Source organism: Anomalospiza imberbis, chromosome 2, assembly GCF_031753505.1.
Source record: "Anomalospiza imberbis isolate Cuckoo-Finch-1a 21T00152 chromosome 2, ASM3175350v1, whole genome shotgun sequence".
NCBI lineage: Eukaryota > Metazoa > Chordata > Aves > Passeriformes > Viduidae > Anomalospiza > Anomalospiza imberbis.
The window spans coordinates 52,145,564-52,165,202 of record NC_089682.1 but is presented as its reverse complement, the minus strand read 5'-3'; the positions used below and the strand labels follow the sequence as shown (position 1 = coordinate 52,165,202).

The window sequence follows — 19,639 nt, the reverse complement described above, 5'->3', positions numbered from 1 at the left end:
GATAAGCAGCCGTCTCAACCCAGTAGTCCCGTGTTGGCTAAACATGACACAAAATACGATATCTGCCTGATGTCATCCCTGAACTCACCCCTTCTCGTGCTGTGCTGCAGAAACTCGTTCTTAATCCTCTGGACTATACTGGATTAAGCTCTCCTGGCTGTGCTGATAGAGCCGGCTCCAGTCACCAAGGCAACAGCAGGCTCCTCAGCCCCCACAAGGAGCATATCCACGAGGTGAGGTGAAGATCCTGGCTCCAGCACACCCAGTCCTGCAAGCCACACACTTTTCATCTGTATGTTGTGCTTTTTATTTGGCGCCACATCCTGCTTGTGGCAGAGCATCTGTACAGCTCTTCAGAAGATCCAGGACCAGGTAGGAGAGATCCTGTGCCTGCTGTGCTGAAAACCAGTGGGCTTCTGGGACACCTGCTGGTGGACTGGTGCTTGACACACAAGGTCCTGAGAAGTTCAGGCCTACACAAGGACTATTTCCAAACTCCTAGTTCTCTTAGTGAATATCGGTGATGAACAGTGAAGACTGAGGGTGAATCAGATCTTGAATATAGGTTCAAACCTAAAACAGCCTATATATTATGGCTTACACAGAGCCCAACCACCACTAGAGGGAACAGAAGCTCACAATGAATGACAAAATTACAAGATTGCTCTCTAAAATGAATGCAGTCAATGGGAAAATACTAGCAGACGTTCTCCATTAGAACTGGAAATGAAATGTAGACATCTCCTGATCTGGTAAGAGGAGGAAGTGGCAAGTGCAAATGGAGAACAAGTAGGGGTTTTGTATCTTTGTCTGTCCTCCAGGCCCCATCTCCAGCTCCTGCAGGCAGAGGATTAAAAGTGGATACCTTACATCCAAGTCTCCTTGAAGCTGTTGATAGGAAATTAAGCAAAGCTACAGGCTAGGACAGCATATATTTGGTGGAAAAGAAGATATCACCTCTTTTGTGTGCATCAAAAAGAGCTTACAAACATCCCAAATCCTCTCTTTGCAATATGGAAAGGTTGCACATGGAAACAGAACCAGCTGGGTTAGCTGTCTTGGGCTCACTCCTGGGTGCTCTGTGAACACGTGGCTCTGCTCTGGGCTGCACTGTCCAGCCGGCCTTGCCATGCACAATAATGGAAAAAGATCAGTTCCAATATGATCAGGTAGAAAGGGGAAGTAAATTTTTTTCCAAGAGGTTAGAAATAGCCTCAATTTCAGCAGCCAGTTATCCAGAACTGAGAGAAATGGGAACTAGAAATTGAGACTAAGCAGTACACATCCCTGCAAGTACTTGCCTGTCTTCAGAGTTAGTAAGGAAAGGGTTTGACCAATCCCTGGCTGCTCCTTCAGAGCTGTTCATGCTGCCATAGGTATCCTTTGGTATGTGCTGGGACAGAGCAGGGTGCCTTGCTGGGTACCCTTATTCCAGGCACTTCACAGCAGCTCTCCTGCTGGCTGATGGTGCAGAGCAGCCAGGAGCCAAAATGGATACAGGGCAGAGCAGTCCCCACATAATAATTCTCCCTAAAGTTTAAGGTCAGCTGAATAGTAGTGTGGGAAGGAATTGCACTCTTACTGCCTCTTGTGTCAGTCATTTCAGTTTAAGTCTTCCCTTTCCTAGCTCATGCATTTATATGCCTTCATCCTCTGTTTTACTATGTCAGGTGCACTGACTTCCAAAGACTTGCTTCTGATTCACACTGCTACAATCACGAGGAGAAGAAGGACTCCACATTATTGTTCCCAGGAATGAATCCTGAAGGTCTCTTGATCTGTGAAGCAGCTACAGGGAAATTTGCAGCAGAAACAGTCCCATTACTGCCTTTTGTCCACATGACTCATTTTGATCCTGTTAACTGTGACTAACAGTATTTCTGAAGAAATAAACTTTTTGGTCCTGCCTCCTTCTTATGCACAAGTTTTCCTCTAATTCCTGTTGATGCTACCCTGCCTGGCACAGAGTGAACCATTTCCCCTCATTCCCACAAGCAAATCCCATGCAGCCCTGTGCAGCAGTTATCAAGAACCACCTGGTCACACTGCAGTGAGAGACTCAGTCCAAAGGCTCTCAGCTGAGCAGCAGCCATAGCACAGCTCCAAAGGTAGCTAATGTATGTTGTTCTTTTCTGGCCTCTCTTTTCCCCTGAAGGAAGAGGAGAACCTTGGTTTAAGTGTGGCTACAGTCACCATGGCTGCCTGGCACAGAAATCAATGGAAGGGCATGAAATCTAGTCCAATCCCTGTCATGGCACTTCTCAGGTCGGAAGTTGCCTTTACCTTTTCCTCCCACCCTCAGGATCAGTCCAGCTACCCCCACTGTCTGCCAAGCACAGCAGCAAAATTTTCACCCAGCTGCAAGGACTTCACTCATAGACTGGCTTAGATGTGCTCACACACAGGTGTTACTGGTGCACTCATGGCCTGTCTTCCTCTGCCCTCATCCTCAAATGTCAATCTCATAGAGGTTCTGGAGCTGACTCACTCCAAGCACAAACTCTGGCCTGCCCATGATCTGCATGTCTCAGCAACTCTCCTTGGCCAGCTTTATTTCAGACCTTGGCTGTGGGCAGGAATGTTGTGCCTGGGAATAAAGCTCAACTCCTTTGTGATTGACAAGGAGGCCTCTGGGTATCCTTTAACCTAATGCTGCTGCTAAAATGGGCTGGTGCCACAAAACACAGCAGTAGGAACAACTCTGAGGTCAGGGAAATGCTAGCCTGCAGTGTCAGATCTTCTGTAGAGGCAGAATGACCATATGCCTCTGTCTGGATCCAAGTTTAGGCTTGGAATATGAATAATGAAAAACTAGTAGGGTAGTTGAATCCCAGACCTGGAATTGGGATTCTCCCTAATCTTTTAAGACAGATGCTTCAGGATGTTTCCATGAGACCTTCCAGTACCCAAAGAAGAGCATTATGGCCTCATCCCATAGAGCTGTAAATTCTCTTATCAAATGTTCAGTTCTTGACCTGATCACCATGGGAAGCCTGTTCCTAAAACAAAAGGTGTTTGCACAGCACACAAGGCTAAGGAATGAGATTCTTCTATAGAGCTGATTACTAGCACCTTAGAAAAAATCTGGCCTCTCCAGACTTCAGTCATTTCTAGAAGGTTAGGTTTTGTAATACTTTGCACCCTCAGATGTCACTGGGAGCTTTGCTCTTGATTTCTGTGGGGACAGGGTTTATTTTAGGGGCATTTCATCTTATCAGAAACCAAAAGCACTTCATACACTCTGTGCACATGGGCATAACCTAGCCATTCAGGGAAATGCTGTCTCTGTAGACAACCATGGGCTGACAAGACATCCACATGCATATAAAAATCACCATGTCAATGCCTTAATTTTTCTGAAAATTTTTGCCTCCAAGTGCTATGCAAATTAAGCAGTTCACCTTCACTTCCCCCTGCTGGAAAATAGGCTGAATCAAGAGAGGACTTACAAACAGGACTTGACAAAGTGTGCAATTCTTTAGAGCAATTAGGGCCCCAGCATGGGACAGGATCTGTGCACTTCACCACTCTTGCCTGTGCTCATATCTTAACATCCTCTTAAGAAGTTTGACATTGCTCAACTAACAAAAAATGGCCAAAGCATTTGAATGAAGTGAAGGCCCAACTGTCTCACAAGTCAGGTTTGCAGCTCCTAAGCCAACCCTCCTTCCCTGCAGCCAGTCTGATGCCAAGATACTGCCATTCCTTTGGCAGACACCTGATGAAAGGAGAAATGAAAGTGTGAAGCCATACATTGCCTTAGCACAACCACATTCATACAGGTGAGCACTGGGGAGGTGGGGAGCCCCTCCTTGAGATACGGAGAGAAACTTGCCCTCTGCCCAAGGGCCTCACAATAAAATCATACACTTTAATATCTGCACTGCACATAATCCCTGACAATCTCTAATTTTGAAGGGACACATAAATATAAATCTAAATAGGGAGTAGGATATATAAGTACATAAGTTATTTTACTAAATAAATAACCTTTTTCTCACCTGTTACCTCATGAGCATATCTTTACCTACAATGAGATAAGAGCTGTGGTGGCTGTCTGTTTGGAAGCTCCAGTAAGAAGTGCTTCTGTCAGACAGCTCTCTTCCCTGTGATGTTACAAAACTAAGGCAGCTGTGGACTGCAATGTGATGGTCAGTGAACCTCAACAAGCCATGAGATGGTTCAAGCACTGCAGACTGGTGATGGAGCATTAACAAACATCAATCAAAAGTACAGCAAAAGAGGATATCAGAGAGCAGCAAAACAGGATTCTGCTGCAAAGCTCTAGTGAGGTACAGAATATGTCACACCTTTCATGGCAAACAGCTTTCCCTTCCTGTTCTTGGTAAATCCTGTCCCCTCTCCAAAAGACTTCTCTTTGCAAAGAAACAGCAGGGGGGAGGTTTACACAAGGGAAATTCTTGAGCATGAAATGCAGAATACAAAACACATCAGCCTGAAAAGTCCAGCAATCCATTATCATAAGCTTATATGAGCCACATTTTCCATGTTTCTAAAACACAACCAAAGTAGCTAACATCTCTTATGTGGCAGGAATCCAGAGAAAGAGGCAAGCCAAATTAAGACTGGGCAGTCCTCCAGCAGAATGGGTTCGCTTCAAAAGCTGAAGTGCACTTAAAACTTTAAGGGGGAACAAGAGGCCAGCTTTAGATGTTGTTTTGTCAACCATACATGGATTTCCAAGCTGATGAGATGTTCTTGTCATCAGATTAATACTCCACCTTTAGGCTATAGTTTCCTACATAGGAATGATGCCATTTAAGTAAGTTTCATCATTCCATCAAACAGCATGGCCGACACTTGCTATTTCCAGTATACTCTGCTCCACACACAGGGTAAATTTCCCCCCAGGAGAGTAACTACTATTTGCTTAGCAGGAGCCCAAGGGAGAAAGAAGAGAGGATTGTTTCTACAAATGAAGAGTGCTTGGGAAATTTCTAAGACAGAATGTTACTAGCATCTAGCAAGCAGTGGCACAGACACTGTGACAGTCTCTACTCTTGTGGAAAATAGCTCAGTAGGGAGTTCATTTCTTGTCCCACCTGAAAACTGTAATTTCCACCAGTACCAGACCATCTTATATGAGGCTGCTGATCCACTTGGAATTTGCTAAATCCCTAGAGACTCTCCCAGGCATGTTGTTACTCCAGTCACTGATGGGTAGAGCTAGTTGGAGCACTCTGTAAAGGCAGATCAGCTAGTAGCCATCTTATCAGTATGGGGTTACTCTTTCTTATTGCTGCTTTGCCATGCCTTGTTCATACAGATAACTGGTAGCAGATGTAAAACAAGTGAGAAAAAAAAGAGGTCTTTAAAATTAAGATTTTTTTTCCGTCTGAACACAAAAGACAGGATTTCAGAGATTTTGTAGTGCTTTTAGGAGAGAGACAGGGAGAGACAAGTCATTTTAGGGAAGCTTTGTAAAGCCAAGTAATCCCAGCTTTAGTGATCTGCAGTGTGTATGTTGCATTGAGCAGGATAAAGGGGAAATGGGCTACAAGCCTGCTTATATCAAGCAAGTGCAGACAGAAGAGCTATTCACAACCCAAAAACATTGTTGTGACACTTAACCTTGCTCTGCTGACAGCCTCAGTGAAGGCAGCAAGAATTGATTCAGTTTGGAGACTGAACTCCTACCTCTGTCCAGGAGTGAATGTAAGAGGGGAGGAGTATAAAGCAAAAATTGTTTTTTTCTTATTGAAATTGGCAGACTGCTCCCCTGGTGTCCTCACATTGGCAAAGTGCCTCCCCTCCTCCTTAGCAGCTGCCCCTTGTTTCAATGTATTAAAAACAAGATAATAAATCTCTCCAGAAAAGACATTTTCACAGTGTCTAAAATACAAAGAGTGCCCACAGCCCACATCAATACAAATCAGAATTTTGAATTGGCTATTCTTACTTCAAAGATTACATTGCCCAGAAGTTTTTAAAATAACCCTGTGTAGAATTTATGTTATTTTTTGGGAAAGTAAAGAGATAAAAATACCAACCTGAAAACCTCGCTCAGACCCTAAACGTGTCCCTTTAACCAGCTGTTGTATACACAGATGATTATCCTCTTTTGGGGGTGCACTGCAGGGCAAATACTGAAGATTTCATCCAGGAATAATATGGGGACTTTTTCAATCTGAGAATACTGAAAGAAAAATTTTATTAGGAATCTTGTTTGAAATAGAGGCTGAGTAAAGATGGGCTGCATCCCCACATACTACTGCACATAGTCATACAAAAGATACTGAGTCCAGAAAGTCCCATGGAAAACTGTTCTGGAGTCTGTACACACTGTATGCTCCACAACATTTCAGAATGACCTGTTTATAAAGCAAAATACTAATGGCTCATAACTAAGTTAAAAGACAGCACTATAATGGGCCACAGAAAAAATAACAGGAGAAAGAAGAATTCCTGGGAATGTCCAAGGTCCCTGAAATAGCTGGGAGTTTGCTATGGAATTTCCTCACTGTTAGCATGTGAAAGAGAAGCAGGACTGGCAGGAGTGAGTCTACATGGCATATGAAGTGTTTGGGTATCAGATCCAGATTCAGAGATACGGAAAACAAATCCCATTTTTAGGGACAAGACCTGCTGAAAGAGAGGACACGACACTGGCAAAATGGTAGCAGAAAAGGAAGACAGGAGGGAGAGGAGGTACAGAGAATGGCTAAAAACAAGGAAAGTAATGGTGGTGAACTGCTGGGGTTTTTAAAAATGCCAGTTTTGTTATAAACTCAGTCTATGACTTTGATGACAGGTAAACCTTTCCATGCTTTTCCTCAGATTCCCTTGTCTGTAAAATAGGTACAATAATTCTATGCCTCAGGATTCTTACTTGGAAAGTGCCAGAAAGCTATTAAATATACAGTGTAAAAAAGTATCAATTAGGCATAAAAGGAAAAAGCCAACTCAAAAAATAATCACTGGTATCTGTGGAAAAATGTCATTTTGGATGCCATAAAGAGCTATATATAAAGGAGGCATGGCTGAGAAAAGCAGCACTCTCTTATTACCACTGAGGTCCCAGCAGACCCTCCTACTGAAAGAACACACTGTAAACAAATAAATGCTGATGTGACTGTGATTGTGATGGATGAAGGAAGATCAGGATCTCATTGTGTTCAGCACTGTGAACACCTAATAATCCTTACTTGAGAGTCTTATATTCAGACTGCAAGCAAAAGACAGTAAAGGACAGAGTAAGCTGGTAAGAGATGTATATACAGCAATGAAATTGCTTTTCTGATTGGGTTTAACTTGGTGAAAAGATAAGTGATCCCATCATCCTGGCCTTATGTTTATAGGAATCTGGATCTGTGTATTGTGTATGAAAGCAGCCAGCAGTTCTCTGGTGTGGAGGGCAGAGGCTATATCAGGGAATTCATTGAGCAGTAACTATATGCAAATCATTACCTCTGCAGTGCATGACACCAAAGAAGGAATTTTGGCAACCTCCTCTCCAGGATTTTGCTGTTCCTCAGGGAATCTTCAAACTAAGTGAAGGGCACTTACGAGGTACATTATTTCATTATTTCTGCAGCTTGGGCACTCTTTTGCCTGCAGCACTGCAGGGATCTTGCCATGCAGCTTGGGATTTTGCCAGTCAGCTCACTGGAGTGCTGGAGTGAAGCAATGAAGCCAATGCAGCAAAAATGCTGATTGTACTACAGTCTGGGAGAAATTCTTTTCGTATTCTACTCATGGCAAAGCCTCTTACAACGTCATAAATCCTCTGTAGCAGCAAGAGAGGGACAAGGGAGAGAAGCCTGCTGTCTCTGCTTTTCCTGCACAGTCTATTCTCAGCACTGTGTGTCACGCTCGCCTTCATCACTCCCCATCACTTCTGCATAGTTCAGGAAGATTCTGACATCTGGGTCTGCAGTGTTATGAGTTAGCAAAGGCCTTTTCATCACAATCCAAAGACCACAAAAGCCAGAGATAGAGTTTCTTGCTGTCAAACCACATGTTTTTGCTCTGAGTAAACTTGACAGAATAAATAGAGAGCCCCCATAGTGTCAATATTAAAAACAATTTTCAGAGTACAATAGCACTTTAAATGAGGAAAAAATGACACAGAGCTCTTGGAAGAAATAAAAGCAAATGTAAATGTCAAATTCAGTTAATGTCAGGAAATTGTATATCGAGAGAGATGAGTTCATAGCAGTTATTATAACCACTGGCTAAGAAACAGCTTTTTGTTTTCTGCTGAATAGTTGGTAGGATTTTCCCCCATCTTCTCCCACAATAGCACAAGACTGTGAGTTCACCTGTGAAAAGACAGAGAGCAAGAAGCAACCAACAACAGATAATAGCTGGAGATCATGGGTATTTGCTTGGGGTTGCAAGACATCAAATGTCAATCCACAATGAGACAGTAACTTAACAACTGAGTTTACATCATTAGGCCAGAAATACCAAAAATGAGCAGAAGGCCAAACGGGAATATGAAGAGACAAAGTAATTTGTTTAAGAGTTCAGAACAGTAGAGTGGCAGAGCTATCTTGAGCTATGACTAAACCCAGTGTGTCAAGATTTATTAACCCAGGATTCCAGGATTTACTAAACCAGCAACTCCTGCTGAACTGTTGATATTCTGAAGATTAGGTTTAAATACACAATAATATTGTTGGAAGAACAAAATAAAAAGGGTTTTAGGCAATTTGCATAGTTCTTTTACTGAGTGCAAGGTTGCCATCTGGAGAGCTGCAGCACTACTGGACTAGGGACACTGATAGTTTCAAAGGCAATTAGTCTAACCCATTCCTGACATGAAAGAACAGTGGCGCACTCCTTTTAATTGCTGGGTTTTGGATTCATCATCAAAATAATGAGGTGAGAGCTGGGAAATGTGTCTGTTATAGGCTGGGAAACAGTCTGGCTTTCATTGCATGTGTGGCTTGCATCTGCATCCATGTTGCTAAGCATTCTAATGGCACAGCGACAGAACAAGCCTCCTAAAGTGAAAAATATACTATTTTCAATGTCATGCTTTGAAGGGTACAGTGATAAAGAGAGCTACAGAGCAACGAGGGCTCAAGTAGCAGAGTAACAGCAGCTTTGATTCTGTTACCAAGCTCCTCTAGTCACAAAGATTATACATTGCACTTGTATAACACATGCTTTCTGTTTGCAGGTGGAAAAATGGCAAGCTGTGCATTCTCCATCCCTGGAGATATTTAAGACTGGATAAAGCTGGGAGCAATCTGGTCAGATCTTCAGCCAACCCTGATTTGAACAAGAGGTTGATCCAGAAACCTCCAGAGGTGTCTTCCAACCTGAACTATGCTGTGCCAATTGCAACTTAAGGATGGTGTGGTGTTGCCTCCTTGCTTAGCAGAACAGCAGGTCCTGGCCTTTATTTCCTGGCCAGAGCCAAGTATCTGATCTTTGCTGAAGAAAACTCTACCATTTTTCATGTTTCACCAGAAAGAGTCGCTGGGTATGGCTACAGAAGCAGCTCAATCACATAGTGCAAGACTGATCCACAAGCATATCCAGTTAGCTTAAATCATGAGCTACTAAACCAATGAGTGCTGACACTTCACATTGCATTGTGAGGAGATAAAATGTAGCTGGGCATTTAAATGATGAGCAGAAATTTCTCTTAATCTTGTCATAGTCCCTTGAAGGCAGTCATGAAGTACAACACAGACTACTCCCTAGTGTCTGTCATGCCTCACCTTATGAGTAATCCAAACATACAACTTTGCTTCCAGAGATTTTTTTAGAGTTCTGCTGATTCTTTTTTGTTCTTTTCAGGTCTATCTTTCACTTACTGACAAGTATTTTATCTTCATTTATGCATATAAACCACATAACACCACGGTTATGCACTCTCAAAGCTACTCTTTCATGCAACCTTTTCTCATGATGATTAGTGGTTGTAAATGCACTAAAGCTGAGAAGAGACACGGGGAACATGCTGCCCTAATAAATTTGTTGGAGCTCTCAAGGCAATAAAATAAGCTAGAATGTAGCACAAAGAAAAGGATACATTATTTTGTGGATGTAATTGGCAAACCATGGGAATTTGATGTGATAAGAAAAGCTTAAGGCAGTAATAGCTTTGTGGGCACTTTCCTGCTCCTCGGTGAGCACAGTTACTGCTGGTATCTAGTGTGGTGTCAGGCACACCACCCAAATACAAGAGTGCTCACACAAACATGCCCTGCCATGTGGGTTGGCATAAGGCTCAGTAAACTGTGTGGTGCAAAGGCAAATGCTTGAAGCTTGGGAGGCTCAGAAACTTCATGGCTCAAGCATTTATAGACTAGGTAGCAAAATCATGTTTCAGGGGCTCCCAGTTATGCGTCTTGTGGAGATGAGCAGGAGCGGTTCTGGCCCAGCCTCCCAGAGAAGTTAAATTAATTGCAGACAATTTGTAGCAATACCGGTCATTGTAATTGCTTGCAAGAGAAGGGGGATGGAGAAAAGTACACCACGGATCAGAACTGATCATGGCAGTGCGGAATTACTGCAAAAAAAAAAGGGCCTCACCTTATCCTTAAGGACTTGTGGGGACAGCTTTTGTGAACATCAGAGTAAAAAAAAGCTGTGCCTTGACAGAATGGTGCAGAATGGGTTAAGTAAACACATTTTTGATAATATGCAAACTCTATCAGAACTGTATCTGAGCCCGGGCCATGTCAAACCTGTCTGTCACATTCACTGAAATAGTTCATCACCCAGTTGATCTGCAGGACTATCAGGACTTTCATTACCTGACTGTGTTCTGTTTGTTTGAACAGATAGAATGACCACAGAGACTGGGCATCAGATACTGTCACACTCTCCATATCCCAATCTTTTGTCTGCAACCCCAGATATTTCCCAGGGGAAGGCAACCTTCCAGTGAGCTGTCAGTGCTGTCACCTCTGTACAGTAGCAGAGCAGGAGCTGCACCTAATTAGCTGAAGAAAGTAACAACAAGGATGACCTCCAGCCATCCCCTGCTTAAAAGACTACAAAGCAAGATCTGTAAATGCCACATAAATAGGAAATTGGCAACAGCAGCTGCCAATCACACTTGGAGAAAGTTTATAAGTAAAGGTGAGGAACTTGTAGCATGAGAAAGCGGATCTGACCTAGCTTTCGTCCACCTGGCTGAGACACCCACAGCAACAAAGACAGGGAGTCTTAGACAGCAGCACAAACCCATGGCCACACAAATGGACAGGGACCCTAGTGGCTCTCTGCTCTGCAGTGCTGGCACAGGGGGTTAAGTCCCAGAAGGAGGGGAAGAACAGAGACAGAACAGCAGGGTCTTTTCAATTGAGGGCAAACAGCCCTCAATTGGCACAAGCACAGAAAGCCGAATTTATCATCCACCCAAAGACTGGGACTGCAGCTCGAGCACCCTCATTAGTAGCTTCAGTTCTCATAGGCAAAAGAGGGGTGGTGTGTAGGGAGAAAGAAGGGTGAAGCAGCCTGGGAGCTGGGAGCATACAAGGACAACAAGGCAGGGGGAGTCAAGGAGTCGGATACCACTGCAGGACCATGCTATTATCTCAGTGCAAATGCCAAGGAGCTACTTCTGGAGCAGGACAATCTGTCCTGTAATGATAGGGTTAATTTTAAATTGGCAGAGAGCTTCTGGGACTTTTTCACTTCCACTGTCAAATCTCTGGGGCTGGCAGCTGCTAATTACAATAATATGAGGTGACAGTCACATGAGGAGTGACGGATGGCTGAGCAGGGCTGAAAATCCAGAATGAATTATAGTGGCAGGGTACAGAGGCCCCTTCCCCAGATCTTCTCTTCCTCTCTCCCCACTTCTTCACCCCACCATCTGCAGCATCTCAAAAGCAAAACATTAAAGAAAAATCATTCTCATGACTAGAATTCAAAATGGATGGACAGTGCTGGGAGCTGGGTTTCAGTGTCACTCCAGCTATCCAAATTCACAAAGCACACAGCCAAAAGGGAACAGGTAAGCATCTAATTTCATTTCCCACATAACATGGGCTGCCAGACAGCACCTGACTTCAGTGACTGTTACAGTAAAATCATTATGAACTCTCAAGACTTTGTTTTGACACAAAGAAGCCTACACAAAGAAAAAACAAAACTGGAATAAAACATCATGAGCTCTGAGCGTTCCTACTCAGCATTCACTTTGCATGGGCCTGAAAGGTCATGCAGAGATAGGGCCCTTTGCATGTAAAACTAAGATACTTCTAAGTCACATTGTCAGCTCTTTCCCCCCTTATCTACTTCAGAAAAACACTGGCTTTGGTTCAACCCATGACCACCAAGTGAATTACAGCTACTGCCATTCTTACAAAAAAAGATCAGTTCAGCCCTGACCTCAGACTTATCCCATGGGTCTGTGCAGAGTTATTATGAGTAATTAATTCAGATTTTCCCCTCCAGCATTTCACAGTGATGCTATGAGCTGTTGGTCACAGGCTATGCTGGAGAAAGCCATGTGAGAACTTTCTAATGATACCAAAATTCTCTGAAGGTGAAACCCACTCGCCATCCACAACAGATGGTTTGCATGACAAACATCACATCTGATCTATTAACACTGCCCAGTCAGACACCTACAGTCACACCCTTGGAAAACCATATTAAGCCCCAGATCATGGATTTTGAAAATACCCCATCTGTCTGCCATTTCTAAATGGTGTCCCATGGATTAAACTGAAATAAAAGTAACCAATCCTTACATGGAAACAAGCTTTGTGTTGGACTTTCAAAATTTAAAAAATGGGGCTGGGGCCTCTGTTGTATCTCTTCTCAGATTATGAAGAAGACCTCAATAATACTTTGATTGCTCTTTGTAACTTCTACTGTTAAATGTAACATTTTTCCTCTCTGTTTTATCTCACCAGACTTTCTCAATGCTTCAAAAATCAGCTGAAGCTGCACATTTTGAGGCCAAACTTAAGTTGAAAGACAGAAAGGGTAACTTATCATATACAAAATTCCTTATGTATTAGTAGAAATTGCACTCGAATGTTTAATGAGACCACTGGAAAAAAAGTCTCTTTCTGGAGAAGTCATAAGGTTTTAGAACATTTCACTCTGTGCTGGTCTGGTGATGACTGCTCTTCCAAGAAAGGTCTACAGCTCTATCAGGTGGGAAACAACAAAAGAACAGAGATAGCTAGGTATGAATTTAGCTCAAAGACTAAATATAATTATTACATTATTATTTAATATAAATTATATTAAAATTATAAATATATTATTATTTCATATAAATAAATATTAAATATTAAAGCCCACATACACAGGTGTGTGTACAAAAAGTATGAGTGATGAAAAGGGGATTAAGTTACTCAGCTTGACTTACAAAAAGGTCATCGCAAAATGCTACTTGCAAATCTGTGAGGAGGTTCAGCACTGACTCAGCCTGAAGCATCTGGCTCCCTCCTGAATCAATGCCCCCTGAATTTCCTGTATCTTCAAAGCTTTTTAAATTTCTTTCGGCAGCTTCACCTTCAGACACTGTACCCTGACTGTCTAGGCTTAATAGAGGACTGGAGCTAAAGATTTGGTATGGCTCTCAAGCTTATTTGCTAAAAGAGATAGTGGTAACAGCAACTACAGCAATAAGAACAGACTTTGTTAGCAAAAAATACTCAAATAAACCACCTTGCTTTTAGCAGTAACATGTGATTGGAAAGGTACCACGCCCTGTCCTAACATGTGAAACTGCAATGGCAAACACTTCTCAACTTGGCTTTTCCTTACTGTAATCACAACTTCAGGGATTTAAATTTTTAACACAAGTGGTCAGAGTTACTACAACAGGGCAGCTTTTACAGTATGTGGAGCAGGTTGGGAAGGAGCAGTTATACTTTTGCTCTGACGAAAGCCTGAATTCAATTAGGATTAAACCATAGAGGAGGTTGGTCGATTTTAATGGGTCTGAACAACAGCAATGAAAAAAGCGTAAATTTCTGCTCATAAATTGTGCATGACTTCTTACAACATGTACATAATAGTCAAATTACCAGATTCCTCATGCCCATCTTTGAAGAATGGCTGTATAAGAATTGGTTAAATATCCCTTAGCAAATCTATTTGAAATTACTTCTGTGGAGAGATCTGTGGAAGTCTGTAATGATGGCAATTGGTTCTTGGGTTATTTAACACCAGAAAATTCTGGGTAGCCATTCTAGGATGTTTGTATAAACCCTGCTGTTGATAAGGATGCCTCCCCTTACATGACTCAGCTCTTTTCCAGTTTCCAGCTTTTCCCTACTCAAAGGGAAGATGGGGAAGGTTTGTCACAAAGGTTTGTGACTGTTGCTTTTGAGCAGTTTTTGGAGGTTATTTGATCTAGCAATGATGATTAATCTATGAAGCAGTTGTTTGCTAATTACCTGAAAACTGAGTTTTCAAAATAATAGATCTCAGACTCACAGAAGGAAAAGAGTTATCATGGCATCTAGATGGTTTCCCAAACTGAGAAAATTTGTTTCAGTTGTTTCTTTACTAATGTTTCAGGGCAGCTTTCTTACCTTTTCCTCAGAGACTTTGTGACTTAAGTTTTGCTTTTCCTGTTTGCTTCTATTATTTAATCCATAATTTAATAACACATATGCTGGAAGGAAGCTATTACAAAAGTAATTGAAAGGCTTATATTAATTTGGAAAAATAGCACTGCAGCGAGAGCTTTTTTTTCTCCACAGCAATATTCCAGGTGGTATCATATCAGAATTTTCTACAGCTACTTCCAAGGAGAAAACAGCTCTGCAATATCCTTCAGTATCACAGTATCTTAAGTAGCAGCTTCCATTTATACAAAAATAGCTACACAAAGTAGAAGCTGAACCAACACCTCTGTAGGGGAGTAGCAAGAAGAAAAGGTTGGGAAAATGTGTGCTTTCCCAGGACTGGAGTAGGATATTAAACTCCAGTCTAGATGCTGATGTCTAAAATCTCTTTCTAGCCCTGAGGTACTGGTGGACATTGATCAGATCACTGGACCCACTGTGGAAAGGGTTTTAACCTTTCCTGTTTTTCAAAAAGGTGGTTCAAAAGGCCTAATCAAAATACTTCGAGAATATCAAGTGAATGGAGCTACACAAAATATCATTAATAGCAGTCAACTTGACAGATGAACTCCAGCCTTCACCATATACATTATTCTGAAAGAAGATAGTGTCTCTGAGCTAAAAAGTTGACTAGGATATAACTTTACCCTTTACAAAGCAGTCTTTCAGCAGCCTTGTCCTCCACAATACCAAGGTCTCTGTAATCTCATTTCAAAAATATAATGAAAGCACCCCAAATCCTCAAATGTTTATGGTAACTGACAATGTAGGAAACTTACTTATATATATATCTCCTGCATTTCAAAGTCTGAGGACTCAGGATGACTTTACTATGTTTCTGAACATATACATATATACATATATACAGATATATAAGCCATGCTGCAAAAATGACAGGAAAAGTAATCTGTAATTAAATTCAATTTACAGCTCCCAGATCATGCAGCCTCCCTGACTCATCCAAGCCACTCTGCTTTATCAGAACTGCCAGCATCACACTGAGACAGTGTGCAATAAAATATGGAAAATATGTTCACAGAGTGTGACCTCAGGGATGATGTGAGCTGTCATGAAAAACACTTTCTTCTCATGGTGAAACGCCACAATGCAGTTCATGAACTTGGAAGCAGACATATATTGCTGCGACTAGTGCTACAGCTTCTGCCATACCTGCTTTGTGTACAGAGGATTTCAGGGCTCAGTATTACACACTCAGCCTCCTTCACTAGCCCAAAATGCAAAGCTTCACTTCTGGCCATAATCCTGAGTAATGTGAGATGGAATCTCTCCTATGCATCTAATGGTGAAGTGCTGTGAGATAACACCCCCGTATGATCCCTCTGCCCTCAAAGTGGGGTAAAAACTGGCTGCCCAGTCCTTTTCAGACACAGGAACCTAAACAGCACAGATACTCCAATAAAACCACATGACACTACTTTCATGCAACTCACTTTTGTAGACACAGATCTAGTTGTACCTGTCACTGACCAAGCCTGAGCTCTTGGTTCAGGCAGCTCTAATATATTTGTGCTTGCCAAATAATAAATAAAGCTTTACCATTCTTTCTCCTATGTTAGTATAGAGCTTGGGCTGGCTACTGTTATTTATTCAAATAATACTTCTGCATCTGTGATTTTAGTTCAAAGCACTGAAATCTTTCTGCATTTCATGCCTGTATCATGGCATAGCAAGAGAATACTGCAGCATTTCTTCTGATGGCTCCAAAGCACTATTCACATCTGTATCACTAAATAATGGTGCATCTAGTACCTTCAGCAGGAGAGAAACACAGAATAATTCAAGTGGAAAGAAGATTCCTCTTTAGTTAAAAGTTGTGCTAACTCCAAAGTTAGGGGAGGGAGGCAGTGTATCAAGAATAGTCACTTTTATCTGTCACCACTGGGCAGGACAGAAATTAATTTTTTTATGTGGATTAAATGCAACATTTCTTAAAGCTGATAGGGAAAACAATTAGGGTTTTCCATACAATACAAACCATACAATAGAGATTCCACTGCAAGGAACTAATAATGAAAGAATTATCTTAGCACCTCATATTTACTATGTCATTGACACTTTCTGCTTTTCCAAAATATGCAAGGCATGCAGCTGATATTTTTAAAGTCAAAATAAAGGGTAGGTAATTTCAGAGAGGGACTGATTTTTACATATCAGGGTTTTCTTGAAGTGCAAACTGTAGCAGAAGACAACTAAAGACACCAAGCTGCAGATTAGTTTGCAGCTCAAAAGCACTGGTTTTTGAACTGTTGTGCTTGATTCAATGGCCAGAACAGAATAAGGCTGGTTAGGAGATGTCTAAACTGCCACAACTGCTACAAGGAGTTGTTGTTCCACATCTGCTGTGTTCACTGTCTTCCCTGCATAGCAGCCAAGCCACTTCTTGATCACAGTGCAGCATGGAAGTGCCCCTCTATCCACTAATTGGGGTCAGGCAGGGTAGACTGTATGTTAGAAGTGAAAACAGACACCTCAAATCTTCACACGCATGTCAAAGGTAGGCAAAGACTGCCTACTCTCCACAGAGCCTTCCTTCCACCTTCTCCTTCCCTCTTGCCTGAAATATTGTGGGTTATTGTCCTAGATTGTGAGGCAAGATATATTCAGTTACCATCTGTTAGAGGTGTGGCAGTTATCTTCTGTTAATTGGACAGTTTTCTTTATCTCTTCCACAAACCAATCCTCCCTCTGGGGAGACATCTGCGGTTAATGGCCTATTGAATATCACTGCATGACTGACAAAAGTTACAGCATCCCATTGTGAGATGCTGTGCCCAGAGGGAGGAGCCAAGCATTTCTACTTGGATATAATCTTGAGTTTCTGGAACACCAGCATAGCTTCTCCATTAGATTTCCCAGAGGAACAGCTGCCTCTTCCACTGCCTCTTCAGAGGAAGACTGCACCCTTCTCTACAGGATCACTACTCCAACAGAACCACACCTGACACGTCAGGAGGACTGCAGCTACAATTCCCAATTGGACTGCTGCCAGCACCCTGACCAACAGGGTGTCAGGTTGTATTCTGACTCTGTCAGTGTTGTTTTGGTTCACTGCATTGTTTATTTTATCTTTTTATTTTCTTCCCTATAAAGAATTGTTATTCCTGCTCCCATATTTTTACCTGAGAGGCCCCCTTAATTTCAAATGTATAACAATTCGGAGAGAGGGAGTCTACTTTTTTTTTTCCATTTCAGGGGAGGCTCCTGCCTTCCTTAGCAGACACCTGTCTTTCCAAACCAAGACAGTTATGTAAGAACTTTGTTACAAGGAATGGTGCTTATAAAGGGTTATGTGAGGTGAGGATCATATGTATATGGGAATGTGGTTCTTCCTGCTAAAACTTCTTCCAGAATGCCTCTTAGGCATATACAGCATGTTCAGTACTCCCTGATGTGACTGTGTGTTTAAGGAAGTAACAGGGAAAAAAATACACTACTGAGTTATCTGAAAAACACATGTGAGATTGTGCAGCTCATGCACTCTGGTGCTCATCAGATAACTACAGGGGTTTTTAATCTTAAATTTCCACTCTCTGATGACATTGGGTACCCATGTCCCCCACTGGTACCAAGGATCTAGAGGAGGGCAGCTCCAAGGAAAGGGCTCTTCTCTGCTGTCTCCATTGTCCCCTTCCCCAGGCATCTGGGGCTGCTGCAGCTGGAGGTGAGGCACTGAGCCACACCAGCAGCTCTCACCATGCATGGTGCATATGGATCTGCACTGGCTGTGAGCACAGACAACTGAGATGTTGCTGCACTGTTCAGGAAAAGAGCCAACCACCTCCTACAGTTCTGTTGAACAAGGCTCTGCTCTCTGCTACAAGTTTAGCTATTAGCTAAAGGCACAAAAGCATCTGGCTGATGTGGCAGTTTTGAGACCTGAGGTTTGTTAGTAAATGCACCTGCCACCTGGGATGCTTATGGTCCTGCAAAAAAATGACCAGGCAAAATGGGTTTGGAGAGGAACAAGTCCACTTATTATCACAGGTCTTTCTGTCAGTACCAGCAACAGAATAAAAACTCATAAACATTTTTTTCCTTTTTATTTTCTTTTCCTTTTTTTCTGTGCATGGTCCAAATGTGGAAGAGAGGTAATAAAAAGATTTGAGAAGAAGCTTGCAGCAAGAAGCAGTCTTTGGATTTCCCTAAAAGAGACAGAATCTGAATCTGGAACTGTTCCAAGGGTCTCACATTTTATTAGTAACACAGCAGAGGCAACATAGGCATATGTAGATTGTTAGATTGACTTTGGACTGTCTTACTTATTAAAACATGCTCAAGTCCCAGAGTTTTCTATGGGTCAAATGCACAGTTAAGTAAAGCACACCATTCAAGACTTTCCTGAAAAGAGTGGGTTCCTGAAAAGGATGTTGCATATACACATTTTCCAAGTGGCTAGTAGATTTTGAATTTGCAACACAGCAGTTCATCAGCAGCAGCCTGGTGTCCCTAACCCATGATAACATCAAGGTAGTTTCAAGGCCCTCACTCAAAGATTTCAGTAGGCTCTGGTCACGCATGAAGCTTTTCTCATTGTAACTTGCTTATGTGCTTTATCCTCAAAATAAAACATCTGCCAAGTCCACAGTTTCACAGAGCTCACACACAGTCATAGCAAAATCAGTTCTGCTTGGAGGAAGCCAATGCCCTACTTCTCAGGGTGGGCTGTTTCCATGCCAAGACAGAGTCTCAGTCATTTGGGCTCCACCTTTTTTCCAACCAAACACACTCAAAATTTCTAAGGGAGTTTTTTCAAGAGGACCAGTGAATTCCCTCACCTTGCCCAATGCCCTTCTTTCTAGGCACTGGCAGAATCATGACACACACATTTAGGAAAAAGAGAATGGTGACCCACACACAGAGGATCACTTTTGATTGCCTGTTACTAGTGATGGAAAATGGCAACTTCAAATAGAGCTTTAATTTCAAATAAAGTAATTTTCAAGCTTAACCGCTGTCTTGAGGATGAAAGTGAGATGTCTGTGACAGTTGCACTATGACATGTGGCTTGCTGTGCACAGTAGCTCTGCAGTGAAGGATCACAGATGGTTTGCAGTGGTGGGACGAGCCTGCTCTTAGGGACTGCAGTCTTACTG

The 19,639-nt window shown here is 42.3% G+C and overlaps 2 long non-coding RNA genes across 12 annotated transcripts in view; both read right to left on the bottom strand.

The window, feature by feature from the left end:
• The window catches only part of LOC137468859 (uncharacterized), a 153,031-nt gene that overhangs the window by 77,947 nt on the left and 55,445 nt on the right, over positions 1-19,639 (bottom strand). For 9 of the 11 annotated variants that reach the window (XR_010996215.1, XR_010996219.1, XR_010996217.1 and 6 more), the window contains one exon: positions 14,208-15,223. The exons of the other annotated variants lie outside the window; for them this stretch is intronic. This is a non-coding gene — a long non-coding RNA (uncharacterized lncRNA). Of the gene's footprint in view, positions 1-14,207; positions 15,224-19,639 lie in introns of those variants that run through there. 11 annotated transcript variants of the gene reach the window in all.
• LOC137468858 (uncharacterized) lies at positions 1,151-5,691 on the bottom strand. The gene is made up of 4 exons (XR_010996208.1): positions 5,593-5,691; positions 5,064-5,291; positions 4,002-4,131; positions 1,151-2,149 (listed from the first exon to the last, which is right to left on the bottom strand). It is a non-coding gene; the product is annotated as an uncharacterized lncRNA (long non-coding RNA).